We start from the raw sequence: 18004 nt of genomic DNA, 5'->3' as shown, positions 1-18004 counted from the left end.
AAAGAAAATCCTCAGGAAATTTGGCTCTATAGATGATCACTATGCAAATGTAGGTTGTAATAACTTTGATATAACTGTTACTAATCAAAATGTATAGGATTCAGTGAGACTAGAAAGACTGCATTTTTAACTCAGCTATTTAATATTATAGTCATTTTGTATTTTAAAATTTTCTAGGAAAGAATGACAGGGTTATTTCCTCTTTTCTTTAACCAAAATAAATCTGGAATTTTAAAATAAATCCAAACATATCATTATTATTAAGACTGTATACTGTTTGATATTACTGATACATACATGAATGCTATCAACTTTCTCAAGTCTTAATTCACAACCTGAAGGTTGCATGCATTCAAATAAGTATTATTCTCTGAGCATCTATCTTTATCATGCTGTTTGATAGATATTTAGCATTTCTTTTTTTCCCTCCTCAGTGCAAAGTTTATGATGTGCACTTTCTGGAAGGAGAGACTGGATTTTTCTGAAGTTGACCTGTTTAGTAGTGGTTTCTAGTGTGACACTGGATCCTGTTGTCCTCTTGGAATGAGTGCTCCACAGCTGCGAGCCTGACAGCAGGCGTGCAGCTGGATAATTACCAACTCAGTGGTGCTATCTGATGGATGCAAGGACAGTAATTTTGCAAGTCCAGTTTCTTTTAATTCCCTTTGTATAGATCACATACATGTGTATACATATTTGTGTATATATATATGTATATATACATAAATATATATGCACCTATATGTGTATAATCATGCATGCATATTTGTGTATTTAGAAGGGACTAGGCGTTTTCTGAATGAAGAAATGAAAAATAAAATGAGATATGATTTATTCTGAATGTTATGAATCATTTGTTATTTGCAGTTTACATGTTACCTATCATATATAAATGACAAAAAAAGAATTAAAATCAAGTGTGCTCAGTAAAATTAATTCTATAATAAAAAAGTTGTTGTGTCTTAAAATATTTTTGAGGTTACGAAGTTATGATATTTCATACACAATTTTATATTGATCTTCAAGTTACTTCCTTACAATAGAACAATAAAAATATTTATTCAATTCTATAGAACAAGTCTGAAATTAGACTTAAGATAAATATAATCCTTTGAAAAGAAGCAAATATACTGTAATTCATCAATCCAGTCATTAGATATATAAGCGTACTTCACATTATTAGACTCATTCTTGTTACTTGTAGTACTCCTTCAAGTACCCTTTTAGGTAATAAAGAAATTTTCTCCAATTATCTCAATATTCTGTGCTTTTATAAAAAAATAAGAAATAATTTTTGTACTTAAATGAAGGAAAATCCTCAGTTTAAAGTAGCAATATAAAATAATTATTCCATTGTAACACACACACGCAAAAGAAAATTCCCTTTGCACAGGTCAGGGTGACAGAGAAGGTCCCAGCAAACTCTTATCATTTCAGACACTGGCAATTATATTTGCTGGAAGTCAGTACAATCCTCATAGAACTGCAGCCCACTTAGATAAGTAAAGGCGAAATCTGCACAATAGTCTTGTTTTGTAGAAGGGTCTCTGTATTGGTGATCTTTTCTGATTCTGAAATAAAATGCCCAACACCTACAAATTAAGGAAGGATAAGATTATTTGTTTCATAGTTTCAGAGAGGCCAGTATATGATAACCTGGCTTTAATATAGAAATAGAATGGGAAAAAAAAGGTCTGATAGAGGCAAGCTGCTCAATCCATGGCAGCCAAGAAGCAGAGACAATAGGAAGAACCAGAGCAAGAGACACATCCTCCTAAGGCACACCTCCAGCTTCTTCAAGTGGCACACCAGCTAATAGCATGCACAGTTATTGGTTTAGAAATGTATTAATTCACTGGTCTCTTTAGTGCCCCAAGATTCAATCACCTTCCAAAATCCCCACTTCTGAATATATGAGACTTTGGTGGGACAGGTTTGATATAAAAGACAAATATTTCACCTTTGTAAATGAACTTCCCAGATGCTAGTGAAAACCAAACTGCTGTGTGATATAGACTATTCTAGGAGTCAGCAACCCCTTCCTATTCCGTCTCAGGGACCTCTGCACCCCCAGATATTTTACTACCCTCGATCAGGCATAGTTCTCTAGTGAACCCAATTTAATTCAGCAAAGTAACTATCATCTAAACCCTGCTGAGTCCTCTACCCACTAGGGAATGGGTTTTGTGGTATAGTGGAGATTGGAGGGCACCACACTCAGGAACCAGAAGATGATAATATTTTCCCTTTGAGAACAAGGTTATGGAACACTGAAGGTTAAATAGTTACATTCTCAAGATGGAAAACAGGTGGCTACAACAGTTCTTACCACCCCTCCACCTGTGTCTGCTCAGGCATCTTTTACCAACAGAGCAGGTGGAAAATAGCACAGTTCTTGCTGCTTCCCCTCCCACCGAGGCATGCTGAGTGACCCTGAACAACTTTATGACTCCAGCTATCACTGCAGCCTTAGGCACACAAAGCCAAGGAGAGCCAAGAGGCACTTTGGCTCTAATAGTGGTACTACTGCTGTGAAAGCATCATGGCTAAAGAATTGGGGGAAAGGAAGTGCCTCCAGCTACTGCCTCACACCCAGGCATTCAGGCATAAAGGGCATAAGAAGAACTTTCCCTAGCTCTGCTGTTGCCCCAAACCTGAACATGCACTGTCAGTGCAGCAGTGGATAGTGACAACCATGTTTCCTGGAGCTACTGAACCTACAAGGTGTCCACGACTTCTGTCTTCTCTGATCACACATTGCTACAGAAAAGGTGACACAGTTCCTGCCATCAGTTCCCCACATCAGGTTTGTACCACCAAGTGGTCAAAGAATGTATTATTAGTTCCTTTATCACTGCTGTAGTTGGTGGAACTAGATGCCCTTGCTATGAACCATATCTGGGGAAACCCCAATCACTTGACAGGGATACCAATCTTGTTGTAAGAATAGCCACAAAAAGTACACATCAAATGTACTGCTATTCCTGTCACATGTACCAGGGCTGCTGGATGTCTTCACTCATGTATGACTCACAGAAATATGGGTTTTCTCCAACTCCTAAATGGCACACACTGTGCCTTAAATTTTTAATCATAGCAAAGAAAGCTATAGAAAAACAACCCTACAATCCCCATATGGAAACAAACCCAACGTTGCATAACAAACCAAAATCTTAAAACACACCTACAAGACAATGCTGCTTACTAATGGGAACAACCAATGAAAGTGTAAGAGATAACAATCAGAGAGATGCATAAATCTTAATGTAGAACTACAAGAGATGTGAAAAAACAGTTAATGTGACTCTTCTAAAAGAACATACTAAATTTAGCAACAGATCACAAAGAAGTTAGTGTAAGAGAAATAGCTAATAAAACTTTGAAAGAATGATTATGTTTTTAAAAAGGCTTAGGAGATACATGAGAAAATAAATAAATAATAAAATGACAGTAGAAAGACAAGAAAGATATTAAAGAGAAATCCAATAATGTTGGAGATTTTGAAATAGAATCAAACATAAATATTGGGAATGAAGAGACCAGTAAGTTAAAAACCTAAAGCACAGTTGAAAGCTTCAGCAGAAGAAATAAAATTAAACTAGATGATAGGATTTTTGAGTCATTATAGTAAAAAAAAAATAGAAAGAAACAATGAAGAAATCATCCAAAATATTTAGAATACCATTATATGAATGATTTCATTTTCAGAATACCCAAAACTGAAAAGAAAAAAGATAAGGGGCTGGGAAAACTGTTTGATGAAATTATACCAGAAAACTTTTATTTAGAGAAAGAGATGAACATGTAGAAGACACATATAAGATCCTCATCAATGCATATTACAACCCACTGAAAAAGTGCAAGACAAAAAGAGATTTTTAGAATCTGCAAAAAAAAAAAAAAAGTTGCCAGATTTATTAAGCATAGCTGATTTTACTAGTAGTAGATAACTCGGCAGATACTGTACAGGCCAAAAGGGATTTGCATGATGCATTTTTGTCTTGAAATGAAATATTAAACACTCAATTTTGCAAAATTAGAATAATTAGGCCTAAAGAATGAAAAAGATTGCAACAATAATTGTGTGGAGTTTCATCACTCCAGTTTTTTTCAGTGAATATATCATCAAGAAACAACAAACAAATGTAAGACTCAAAATATTCTGTAAGTCAAGTGGACTTACCAGATATTTCAGAATATTCCATCCAGCAGCTTCTTTCAATCAATGTATGAAACCTTCTCTGTAATAAGCCATATATTAGTCCACAAATAAGCTGTGCTAATTTTTTTAAATCCTGAAATTATTCAGCACATCATTTTTGTCACATTAGAATAAAACTAAAAGTCGAAAACAAAATAAATTTTAGAAATTATATATATATATATATGTGTGTGTGTGTGTGTGTGTGTGTGTGTGTGTGTGGAGACTGAACAACATATCTTTAAGTGAAAAATGAGTCATTGAAGGAATAAAAAGGGAAATGAAAACTATTCTTGAAACAGATAAAAATAAAATCACAACATACTATGAATGCACCACTACTATGGAAAAATAAACAAATTTAAGTACGCTATCAGTTTTGGCTCTTTATTGATAATTTATTTCCAATAGTTCTCCTTAGACTGTTAGGGCAAAGTTGAATCCTGTAAAGGCAGTACAGTGAGGACAGTTTATACCAATGAGTTTCTATGTAAAAAATAAATATTTCCAAAAAATGACCTAGTGATATATCTCAAGGACTTGGAAACAGTGACATTTGACAAATGGGATCATATTAAACTAAAAAAATAGCAATGACAAAATAATCAATGGAGTGAAGACACAACCTAAAAACTGAAGTTTTAAAATATTTGGTAAGGGTTCATCTGCAAGATGGTAAATGCTTAGAATATAGGAAGGACTAAAAAGACAGCACAAGGTGACAGAGTTTTAAAATTGACAAACAATCTAAATAGGTACTTCTCCGTGAAAGAAATACAAATGGCCAATAAACATACGTGAACGTTCTCAACATCATTAGCAGGTTGAGGTAAATCAAATCTTGTTCCAGTTATAACTAATATAGATATATACAGAGAGAGAGAGACAGAGAGAGAGAGAGAGAGAGAGAGAGAGAGAGAGCTGTATAAAATCTTGTGAGAAGGTAGAAAAAAAGAAATTCTTATGAACTGTTGGAAGCAGTGTAAATTCGTACAGCTATTACAGAGTAGATTATAGAGGTTTCCCAAAAGAACAAATTTAGATCTACCATATGATCCAGATATTCCACTTCTGAGTGAATATTAACAGAAAATGAAATCCACATGCCAAAGAGATACCAGTATGGTGTGCATATTGTGGCACTATTCACAAATAGGTGACATGTGAAATCAACTTAGGCTCCATCAACATACAAGAAAATGCTGTGTATCTATGTAGTAGAGTATGTTTCAGTTGTAAAGAAATATAATAGACAGAACTGGAGGCCATTATAGTAAACCAGGTACAGAAAGATAAGTACTGTCTGTTCTCAGATATGGAAGCTTAAAAGATTTGACCTGACAATAGTGTAGCAACTACTATGGATTTGGAAGGGTGTGTGTGCTATTGAAGAGTGGGAAGGGGAGTTTGGATTTGACCAATGGATTCTGTATACTCATGTAGAAATAGCACTCTGAATTCCATTAATATAGTTAATTAAAACAAATTCAGCAAAAAGAATTCTCAAAGACTGTGGAAAAATAAATGAATTTAAGTATACTATCAGTTTTGGCTCTTTATTGATAGTTTATTTCCAATAGTTCTCCTTAAACTGTTAGGGCACAGTTATAATTTAGAAACACATTCATGAGATGGTAAACTTATAGATGCTTCAATATCAATTAGAGACCAAGTTGCTGTTGTGCTGTTTCTGCTAAATTAAACTGACCCTGACAGTGCCTACAGCCCAGCTGCAGATGAGCACTGAGTCAGAGGCGTTGTCTATACCTTAAGGCACCCTGGGCTGACTCCTGATCATTCTGTAAAGGCCCTAACATTTCTATGTTATGGTAACAACCTTCAATGTGCTCATTCTGTAAGAGCCCCGCCCCTGTTTCTATTGTTTCAAGCCTAGCTTGTCTGTCAATATATGATTCAATGTATGTAATCAATCATGTAACATTTGGTCACTTGCTTTGTACCTCCCACTTCTAATTCTGTGCAGACTAAACTCCTTCCTGATTCAGGATGTTTTTTTGGGAGGAATTATCCCTGCAACAGTCAACTGGCGTGAAATCAAACAATCTGCTGATGTAAAGATTAAATGCTGCTTGCTCAATTCCTTGATGCAAAGAGTCTTTCTTATGGTTTGGCTTGGCTTGGCTTGGGAAAAACAACTTTGACTTCCTTGAGTTTGTACAGAATAAATAATACTTATAGATATAAATCTTTACTATATTAACTCCCACCTGTTTAGTAATTCTATACTGTTTAGAAAAAGACTTTGCTTTATACATCATGATATGATGACATACATTGCTTTTTTAAAAAGAGTAATGGGAGCTAGGCTTGGTGATGGTAATCCCAGCACTCGGGAGGGTAAGGCAGGCGTATCCTTGTGAGTTTGAGATCAGCCTGGGCTACAAAGTGAGCTCAAGGCCAACCTGAATAGCACAGTGGAGGTCTCAAAAAGCCAAAAAAAAAAAAAAAAAGTAGAAATAATGGAGACAAATGAAAAGTATTACATTGTGAGTAACAATATAGTTTTTTTAATTATAGATTTTCAAATCAGCAGGTGGCTATCCCTTTCATTAGGACATGAAACTATTTCTTTCTTGTGTTGTTGTAGCCCCTATGATTTGAAAAGAATGAGGCCAAAGTGACAGCGTGTGGATTTGAGACCTGTTCCTTAAATGGCTTGGACCCTTATTTTCACTTATTTGGAATCTGGGCACAGAGTGACAAGAGGAAAAAAGACCCAACTAGCCCAAGGGCATTACAGATACCACAGCAGAGGGGCCAAGAGTGTGCATGAAGCCTCTTTGAATATGTTGTTTCAGTCCTCAAGCTGAAGGAAACCAAATCACTGCCTGTTCCTGCCTTTACCAACGTCACATGGCACAGAGCTTGCCAGTTAAGTCAGAAAACTCATAAAATAATAAGATAGTGAAAAATAGTAAATTATTGTTGTAAGTAATATAATTGTTCTCATTTTTGGAATAATGGACTACATAGGTATCCATAACTGAAACATTATTTTCAGTTTATGTTATTCTAATGTAATATTTTTGAACCAAATAACTTTCACTACAAGGAAAAAGGACTAAGCCATCCCTGTCTATTTGCATGGATTAGAATTAAGACCAATTTAATTATAAAGTAACTTGATATAATTAGTACTTGTATCAGCTAGCATAGATTCAGCTGCATACACAAAATTCACTACTTACACAAATTTAACACAGTAAGTACATTAATAGTATTTTATAATTAAAAGATTTAGAGATAAGCTGGACAGTAGATTCTGGAAGGCCAAAGCAAAACGATTGCAAGTTCAAGCTCAGTCTAAGTAACTTAATGACTTCATGAGACACTGTCTCATAGTAAAGATTTTTAAAAATTAAAAGACTGGGTCTATGATTCTGTGAGAAAGTCTTGGAATCAGTCTCCATTGCCACATTGAAATAAAAAGAATAGAGAGATAGACAATCTAGTGTGGGTAGTAATGGCTTAGAACAATGAATAGGTAATAATGAATTAGAAATATCTTCCTGCAACTAGTCTCTTTCCATCCGTCTTTGTATCATCATCCGCCAGTTGTTTCACTGGTGCAAAATGACTGGCTCAGACAGTGCATTAAAGTTTAAGGAAAGGAAGTGCTGGCTTCCTTTGAATGGTAAGTTGTTGGAAAAGCAACTACAATCAGAATTTACATGTTCTATACTCCCTTTGCCACACCATGGTCAGATGGTCGTATCTGGCTGTGGTATAAAGTTGATCAATTCTATAGCTGGCAGAGAAGTATAGGATCATAATGACAGTCTGGGCTGGTTTTGCTTTCTGTTTGTAGAAAGACATAAATGCTACTCTGAACCAAACCGAGTTTTAGAAACCAGAAATAAAGAATGATGAATAAGCATCCAAAATGATCTGATTGAATTAGTCAGCATATTAGTATTTTATTACTGTGAGTTTAGAGGAAAATGTTTTGTTTTGTTTTCTTGCTAAATCCATGATAACTATTGTTTACAAAATTACTCTGACATGGACACTAGAATATTTTAAAGTCAAATAAAGGAAGTTAATTTTTATGCCTTGCTTTTTAGACACACTTTTTAAAAATGCAAATGATACTGCAGTTTATCAAAATATTTTATATTTATTATTTTAGAAAAGCATATTAGTAGACTTGTAAAGTGAGAAACCAATTTTGCATCACTGGCATGAAATTAACTATCATGATATTTTATCTTTTTTACATTTTAAAGTACTAATTTCACTAATATTTTGCATAGAATTGTTGTACCTATGTTAATGAATTAGAAAATTTCTAATTTCCTGAATTTTTTAATTCTCCTCTGATGTTAGGGGTCAGGATATTCTAACACCATAAAATATTTTGAAAATATTCCCCCCCCGCAAATTTTGCATATGGTTTGACTTGTTTTCCCTTCAGTGTTGTCCATGGCTTTGCACTGAGATTTGAGGATTTAGCTCAGCGGCATAAGCGCCTGCCTTGCAAGTGGGAGGTCGTGAGTTCGATCCCCGGTACCAAAAAAAAAAAAAAAAAAACCCTTAAATTATCTAAATTGACTCATTTTAGAGTACTCTTTGATTACTTTAGGTAAATATATAGCCATGTTAATGACAGCTATAATCAAAACTATCTCCATCACCCCCAAACTACTATTTTTTAGTGGATTGTCCATTGTGCCCACCATCCATCTCCGGAAACTAGTGATTTGGTTTCTATTTCAGGAATTCTGCCTTTTTCAGAATATCCAGGATTGTATCCTGAATTCTAAAATTCAATACATTTCTTAATTTCACTTTTTCTTAGTGCATGGTGATAATATAAATGGAAGGCTGTCACTGGCAGATGTGTACACGCACGTAACACCAGGTATCATTTTCCCATTGCCTGCCTCATCCAAGCTTCCCCCAAAGTTTGACATTTTTTTTTCTGGGAGGATTGATGTGCATATATATTTTCATTATTAATAGGCCAACAACAAGACTCCATCCTCTTATCTCCACAATTATTAAATAAAACTGGAAACAACAACTTTTCTTTAATGTTTCTAAATATTTTCTCATGATATCAGTGCTAGTTGGGGAGGCAGCCTCAAATACAGCTCCTAACGATCCCTGCCTCTGGTAGCCTGCAGAATCTTTTCGTCAATCTAAGACAGACTTAGTGACTTACTTCTTTTTCATTTCATTTCATTATTTCATTGCTTTGCTTTGCTTTTTTTCTTTTCTTTTTTGCGCTAGTGGACACAAAACCTAGGACCTGAGCCTTCTAAATGTAATACTCTACCACAGCGTGACTATCTCCATTGGCTACCTAGGAATTCTCCTTCTTCAGCCTCCTGAGTAGCTGTGCCTATTAGTGTGTATCACCTTACCTGATGTACAGACTCACTTCTAACCAATAGAATATGGCACACATGATAATATTTCACTTGTGACATTTAGTTGGCCACAGATAGTGGCAACTTCCACTCTGGTGAGCTTTTTGGACTTTCACAAATGGCTCACCCTATAAAAGTCAGCTGACATATGTGGATGTTCCTCTGTGAAAAGTACTTCATGGGTGAGCTTGAAGGAGAAGTTCTGAGGCTTGCCAATAAGTAATCTGTGAAATTGGAAAGAGAGCCTTTCCCAGGTGAATCTTCTGATGGATACAGAAAACTTGATGGTATACCTGGAAGAGACCCTAAGCCAGAATAAGCACTCTTTTGTAAATTGTTCACCTAAAGAAACTGTCTTTATTAACTAAATTTTAGAGTGTATTAATTTCCTATGGCCACTGTGACAGAGTACCACAATTTGATAATTTTAAAAAAAATGTAATCTCTCATCGTTCTAAAAAATAGAGGCCTAAAGCTAATATTTAGTAGGTCACAATCAAACATTAGCGGAAATTCATTGCCTCTGGTGATCATGGGAGAGAATCTGTGTCTTGTCCATTTTAGCTTCTCATGTCTTCTGGCATTTATTACTTAAATGTCTGCCTTTATATGCACATCGCCTTTTCCTGTGTCTTGTTTCCTTCTTATCAGTACACTCGTGACAGAATTTAAAGCTCATGTGCATAATTTAAAACAATCTTCTCATTTCAAAGTCCTTAATTACATATGCAAAGCATTATCATATAAGGTAACATTCATAGGGTCAGGAACTAGGAACTGATGTTTTGTAGGACAATCTATCAGATCACCATGTGAGGTGATGTGTCATGCAGTAATAGATAATGAAAAAACTGGCTTTATTTACAGTAGTAAGTCTTCATAGGTCTTTGACTGTCACAGTTTCATTGGCTTTTTTTTTTTTTTTTACTTATTATTTTAGGCCCAGAATGGATTTTTCTCTACAATAATGCTTTTCATTAACTTTCTTTTATTTTAGCTGCACATTTTTTAAATTCTTAAGATTATACCTATCTGAGATACCTAATCAAAATAAGAGCGCAAGATATGATATTACAAAGATTCTTTTCAACCACTTCATTTATCATATCAGCCTAGGAGGGATATGGTTAGTCAATCTTCACTTCAAAATTATCTTAAGTCACATATCTCCAAATATATCCCCAAATATTATATATTTATATGCATGCTAATATATATATATGCATGCTACCTCTGATACCAGTTTCTGTGTTAGATAAAACAACACTAGATTATTTTTAACCAAACAAACTCTGAAACTTCAGTGTATTAACAAAATGCAAGCTGCTTTTTGTTTCAGACTAAATATCCTGCATGCATGTTCTTGGTTAAGCAATGATTCGAGATACAATGCATTTTCTCAATTATCACTATATTATCTGAACAAATATCCCATTTCTCCACACTCATTCTCACAAAGATGGCACAAGAAAAGCATAAAACTTAATTATGAGAGGTGATTATAGTGCCTTTTCTGAACAAAGTTACTTCAGTTTTGTTCCTACTCATGGAACAAATAGCATAAGTGGCTACAAATACTGCATGGACTTATTTGGCTGAACTAGAATAAAGGCTGGAAATGTAATAGCACTTTATGCTCAAAGAGAAGAGGAGTAGGACAATCGATACACCAGGAAAACATAATGTTGAGTTAAATAAATCGGACACACAAGCTTGAATGCCGTAAGAGTAGCCTTCAGTTGAGTGAGGCAAAGCACACAAAAAGAAAATGAATAAAGAAAGGGACAGCTTTCATGCAGTAGAGAAACGGTATCCAGAAACAAGCAGAGGAGTGAGGGGGGATGGGCGGGGAAATGACAGGAATAAATAGATGCCATGTACAGGAACCTAAGAACCCTAATCAATGTAGATATTATCAGCCGTAGCAGTTAAGACAAATAGTATTCACAAGTCTGAAAAAGTGATTGGCGAATCAGAGAAGGAGATAAAAAAGTAACAGCCTGTAATATGTACATATAATCACTTCCCAAGATGACTGTAAATCACAAACATGTACTAATAAAATAAAATAAACGTGGAAAAAAAAGGAAAAAGATATTATAATCTAATTATCTAATTATGGTCTAAAATTGCTTAAAATTCCTTTTTTGAAAAATGTTGTAAGTTATTTTATGTTGCTAAGTACAGTCACATTCTGTGAAAACTATATAAGAATTTTAAATATATACACCAACAACATTTATGTATTATTTGAACATTCTTATAATTAATTGGTTTACATGGCCGCTTCTTTAATTTATGGTTCTCTTATTTATCTATAAATTTGGTAAACACAAGTGTGAGACAAATCCCTCACAATGATGTGAAATATATTAATTTTCCTAATGGTATGTTTAAATTTATCACACATTTTAAAATATCTGTATGTTTATGAATACAGAATTTTATTCCTTTTTTATTGATTAAATATTTTATTAAACTGTACTATATTTTTCTAATATCAGTGTACTTTTCTTTTTTCTTTTCTTTCTTTCTTTTTTTTTAAACAACTATGCAATTCTGGCTGGCCTTGGACTTATTTTTTATTCCAGGCTGATCTCGAACTTGCAATGATCCTCCTACCTCAGTAATATCAGTATACTTAATATAGGCTTTTTTTTTTGGTTTATACTTTCCTGGAATATTGTATTTATTTTTTATTATGTTATGTTTTTATAAAATGAATATATCTAGTTTTTTGAAATTTTAAATTAATTTCCATCATTGAAGTAGGAAATGTACCTTTTTATTTACGATCACAAATGCAGTTAGATTTGCTTAATCCTTTTATTTTGTTGCTTATTTTATCTGTTGTACAGTATAAGGATTTTTTTTTTTTTACTGAATGACTTTGTTTTACATTGAATTTTCTTCTTTAAATCCACACATAATGTTTTTATCAATCTTTCAGGGTATAAGTTACATAGTGAATATTTTTCCCCATGTAATAGTCTCCTTAGAATTTCTGTGACTATTTAGCTTATCAAATATTAATAGTTAATTTACTTTCTCCCTATATTCTCTCACTACCCAAAATGAGTTTAGTAATAGTCATCGTTAGTCTGTGTGTAATGTGCAATGTTTGTAGAGCTTTCATTGCTGCCTTGGGGAAAGAAGAGGGCCTCAGAGAGAAAAACAGTGCAATTTGAAATAAGACTGAATTGTTTAGATACTGATTCAATTAGTATAATAATAGAACTAAAGCCCAGTTTGAAGTATAGTCACTTAATGTCCCTTAGGATAATATATACTTACATTAAATGGTTAGTCGCTACCTGCACTTAAGTCATCTTTGAAAAAGAAAGTAGTAACGTACTTGAAAATGAAATGGATGCTATGCTGACAGAAGGAATGGGCAGTGGACAGTTTTTCAAACTATATAAAATTTTCACTTACAAGAAAAAAATATTCTGCAAATACTTTTGACCACTACAACTCACCAGCATTTTACATGTTATCTAAGATTCTGTTTTATATGGCAGTGTATGCTTGTTGTCTAAAGGGATATTGTCTTGAAAAGATTAATAAATAAATGGTCTGTTCTAAGAGGATAGAAACCAGTTTATTCAGTCTAATTATGGATTTTGAGGAAGAGTCTCACAAGTAATTTTGTAGCTGTTGAAAGCTGATTTTAAAGGGGTTAGAGGAACCTCCAAATGGTGAAACAATTAATACTAGCAACTCGGTTTCCCCAGAACAAAGTGTCTACAGTCTGGAAAACAATGACTTGGGAAAGAAATGAAGTGAGTGGAGGTTACCCCGGGACCATGAGAGAACTGACAGAGAAGAAGAAAATAGGACTAAGTGATGCAGAAAAAAGAGAACACACCACAGAGGTGAAACCATGCTCCTGACACCAGCTCATTGGCTACCAGTTGGTAAGCAAAGTGAAAGGAACATCTTTTTGCTCACAAAAGAACAGGAGAACTTCATCAGGATGAAAAGAATCATTTGTCTTGGAAGCTGGGTTGAAAATGAGGGAGACTGCTTCCCAAATAGCTTTCCACAGTCAAGAGTTGATGAGCGACCTCAGTACAAGCACTCACAGTCATCATGGTGGAGCAAGAGCTGGCGGGATGTCTTTGTTGGGAAAGATGGACTTTCAAAACTGAGTCCCAAAGCAGCCCCTGGGTTACTTCTCACCACCAACCTCCTGGGCTGGGAAGGGTTTCCACTGAAAGGCAAGAGTTGGTGAAAACAGTCCTGGTTTCTGAGACCAGACACCAGGTTCTGCCTGAGCAACACAGAGTGAGAAGCTCCCAGTGGCTCAGTGTTCTCACTGTAAGGGGATCTCCACACCCAGCACCACTCTGGGGGCAGCCTGCCGTCTTAGACTATCAGTGTGAACAGAGACACTGCCTGGCCTTTAGCTCCAGGCTGCCCAAAGGGCCACATGTCCAAAACAATAGACAACTTTCCTTTGTTATTATTTTTTTTATTTTACTTTTTAATTTGAAATTTTATTTAGTTTTATTCTTTGTTATTTTCCTTCTGTACATTTTCCCCACAGTTTTATTTCATTTTTTACCTTTTCTGTTATGCCTGTGTCTGTAGATGTACGCCTCTCTTCCATTTACCTTTTTCCCCCAACATGGTTTATGGAGTGGAGGGGAGTTCTCTCTTCTCCCTTTACAACTAATCCTTTATCCATATCTTTTCACCTGATTTCATTCTCCTGTGTCTTATTCATTCTCAAGTTTTGTTTTCTTCCCTCTCCCCCTTTTCGTTGTCTGTCTCCCTTTAACTTCTTTCTCTAATCTTTATCTCATAGAACCTTTTCGCCTCCCCATTTCTCATTATCAGTCATCTACCCAGTATACCATTATCTTCTTCTAACATATACCAGTATATGTATATCTAACATATATCTTCTCCTAACATATACCAGTATATGTATATCTAACATATACTTACCATCATTAATATCTTTTATCTCCCTCCATTTTCCTCCTACTTAACACTATAAAGCAGAACTCTTAAAAGTAAATAAATAAAAATAAAAATTATTTTTTTCTTTTTTCTCTTCTCTTCCTCACTCTGGAATTTCCAAGTCCCCAATTCCTTGAACTTGAGGCAACTGATTCTATAAAGTTGCTGCTGAATGCTGTTTTTCATCAATAGAGGAGACACAGTATTGGATTTAGTGCACATTAACTGTGGGACAAACTTGGGTTGTTATGATGCTTACACTGTAACCGTGGTTTTCTTCTCTAGGCTAAAGAGACACATGAAATAGTGTCCACAGTATGGTACTTCTCAATAATTTCTTAGTCCTTATATATACACTGTAGTGGACTAGCTTGCTTCTCCGGTGGCTGATTTGATTGCATAAGAATATTCCTGACTTTCTTGCAAGTAAACCTATCTACTGAATCCACCATCGCAGTGAGGAAGAGGACCAGCAAGAGTTCCTAATCCAAGAACTCTAAGAATCTCTTTAATCTGAGAGGAAACTTCAGGATTATGAAGAGACAAGATGAAGCTTTTGGGTATAAACACTAAGATTTTCTGGCAAAGAAGCGACTTAGAAATCACATGTGCATTGTCTCATTGGAATATTAATCTGTAGTCTCAAGAGACATCTTATAGTTTTAAATTTTTATTTATTTCTTGATTTATTTAGTGTTTTGGGGTTACATCATATTCTTTTATGGCTTCTTGTGTTTATTCGGTTGTTATTTTCACGTGGTTGTGATTTTGCTAGCTCTGATTTAATAGGTGTCTGAGTTCATTCCCTGTCTCAGCTATCTATCTAGATTCTTCACCTCAAACCTCTGAGACAGTATTATTAGCTTACTTCTTTATTCTTTTTCCAAACACATAAACTCCTCCTCTCAAGTTTTAAATTCATCCTACTTAGTTCCTTCACTGTCACTCCTATCATTTCTTGATCTTCCCCATCCTAACCTTGGCTCTTTTGTAATTACCCAGCTTATTGTCCCCTCTATCAGCAAATTCTGAGAAACAGAGCTTCCTCAGTTACAAAGTAAGCCTCCTTCTCCCATATCTCACCCTTGTCCCCACAAAATGTCTTCTGAAAACTCTCAATTTTAACTCTTTAGGATATGCTCTGTCAAAGAGAGTACAATATTAACTTCTATATAATATTTCTTCCTCCCTTTGCCTTTTCTATAGACCATCATGACAGTGCATTATTTGTGATTATTCTGCAAGGAGGCAGGTGCAATGGAGGTGCCAGAACAGGAAGTGGTTGGATGAGAAGTGTTGGACACTAAGTTAGAAGTTTGAAGTGGGGGAAATTGTGGTAGATAAGAAAAGTGTAGATAAGAAAAGATTCTGAGGCCAGTGTAGTACATTTAGTTGAATTAATGGGTTAATACTGTGATTACCATATATAATAAAAGTTATATTATATATATATATACATATATAAAAATGTATATAGACACACATAGGAGAATGGGAAAGCAAAGAAATAGATCTACAAACCCCTCCATCTCTCCTAAGGCAGAACAAGTAGTAAAAATGGGAGGAGAAAACATATATCAAGTACAGAAATCTATCAAAAGTTCAAGAAAATAAACAACTTCAAAGAAGAAATTTTACAACATTTTCATTCAATATGTTCAAGGAGAATTTTGGAAAATAGATTTAAAAAAACCAAACCAAACAAAACAAAAAAACACACACACAAAAAAAAGAGAGAGAGAAAAGAAACCTGGATGAGTTAACCAAAACAGTTTAAAATTTGAATAACAGTTTCAACATGGATATGAAATCTTCAAAGAGAAGTCTCTCCAAAGATCCTAAAGTTAAGGATACATGTATACTAATGTTTATAGCAGCACAAATTGTAATTGCTAAATCTGGAAACAACGTGTGTATCTATCAACAGATGATTACATAGAGAAAATGTGTTATCTATATATAATGGAATATTACTCTGCTATAAAGAATGATAGATTTGAGAGATTTGAAAGAAAATGGATTCACATGCAAAATATCAGTTGAGTGAAATAAACCAGACACAGAAACTTAAATACTAAGTGTAAATGAAAGAGAACAAATATAATGGCTAGATCGGGACAAAGAGATGGATCTCTTGGAATAAGGAAGTGGTCTAAGGGAAAAAGTGTGAGGGATGAAGAGGAGGGGAGATAAATAGAATAAAGTTATGCCATGTAGAGGAAACTAATAACCTCAAAAACTATTGTAAATGTTATATGCCATAACTAAATCTCAGATTAATAATACCAACAAGAGTAAAAAACAGATAGATGAATTGGAGGAGGAGGCAGGGCGGCGAGTGATGAGAAAGGAGATTTTAAAAGAGAAACAAATTGTAGTATGTACATGTAACGACTCCCCAAGATTACTGTTAAGAGTGTGAACTGCACACATATATTAACAAAACAAATGTTAAAAAAATAAAGTTAGAATATATTCTAATGACTATTTCCAGGAAGGTATCAACAATACTTAATTTTTTTCAGAATTTGACTAATTAGTAATTAAATACTACATTTTCTGTATAGACAGTTGACTGTCTCCAGATTTGCAATTATCTTAAAGACATTTCCATTTTTAGAAATAAAGTTAGCTTTTGCTTTCATGTGACAAGATTTTCTTATAAATAAATCCATCAAAATAAAGAGATTTGCATTATTTATAGATCTGACAAATCTATTTTTAATATTGGGACATAATTTCGTTATCATGTTTGGAAATCTTAGACAAGACCATATTTTACATTTCCTGTAATTCTACCTAAAATGTTTGACAGAATAAAAACCTATTTGCTGGGCTCGGAATATAGCTCAGTGGCACAAGCGACTCTCTGGCAAGTGCAAGGTCATGAGTTCAATCCCCAGTACCTAAAAAACAAAACCAAACAAAACCAACCTATTTGCTATCAAATGAAAGATACAAACAATAACAGTTCTTATTCTCCACTGACAAATGGGAAGATAACAAGTGTTATGGTTTTTGTCTAGATGACTCCCCAAGCCTCATGCAGGCATGGAGGTGGCTGAATCTAGCGTTTGTGGTTGATTCATTGTCTAGCGCTGGGATTGGTGATTTGAGTGCTGTACCTGCCCAGGGGTAGAGCAGGCATACATACACGGGAGGGAAGAAGGTGTGTCTTTCCTCTTTTGCCCTTTTGCTCTTGTAGATTGCAGCCACCATGCGTGGCTGTCCCTAACCTGCCTCCCTGCCTTGGAGCCAGCTGAGTATGGTCTGAAACTCCCCAAAACTGTAAGATAAATAAGCTTTTCTTCCTTCATTTTGAGCATCAGGTATTTTGTCTCATCAATGACAGAGAAGCAACCAAGACAATAAGTAAGTTATAGGTCAGAATATGCATCAATGAAAAATTATTATTCCTAATCAGATCATCACTTAAATATAC

Source organism: Cavia porcellus, unplaced genomic scaffold (genome assembly GCF_034190915.1).
Source record: "Cavia porcellus strain 051 isolate PalLab524CR breed Dunkin Hartley unplaced genomic scaffold, mCavPor4.1 scaffold_15, whole genome shotgun sequence".
In the NCBI taxonomy this organism is placed as follows: domain Eukaryota; kingdom Metazoa; phylum Chordata; class Mammalia; order Rodentia; family Caviidae; genus Cavia; species Cavia porcellus.
The sequence above is the reverse complement of the archived record's forward strand: the minus strand, read 5'-3'. Positions refer to the sequence as shown.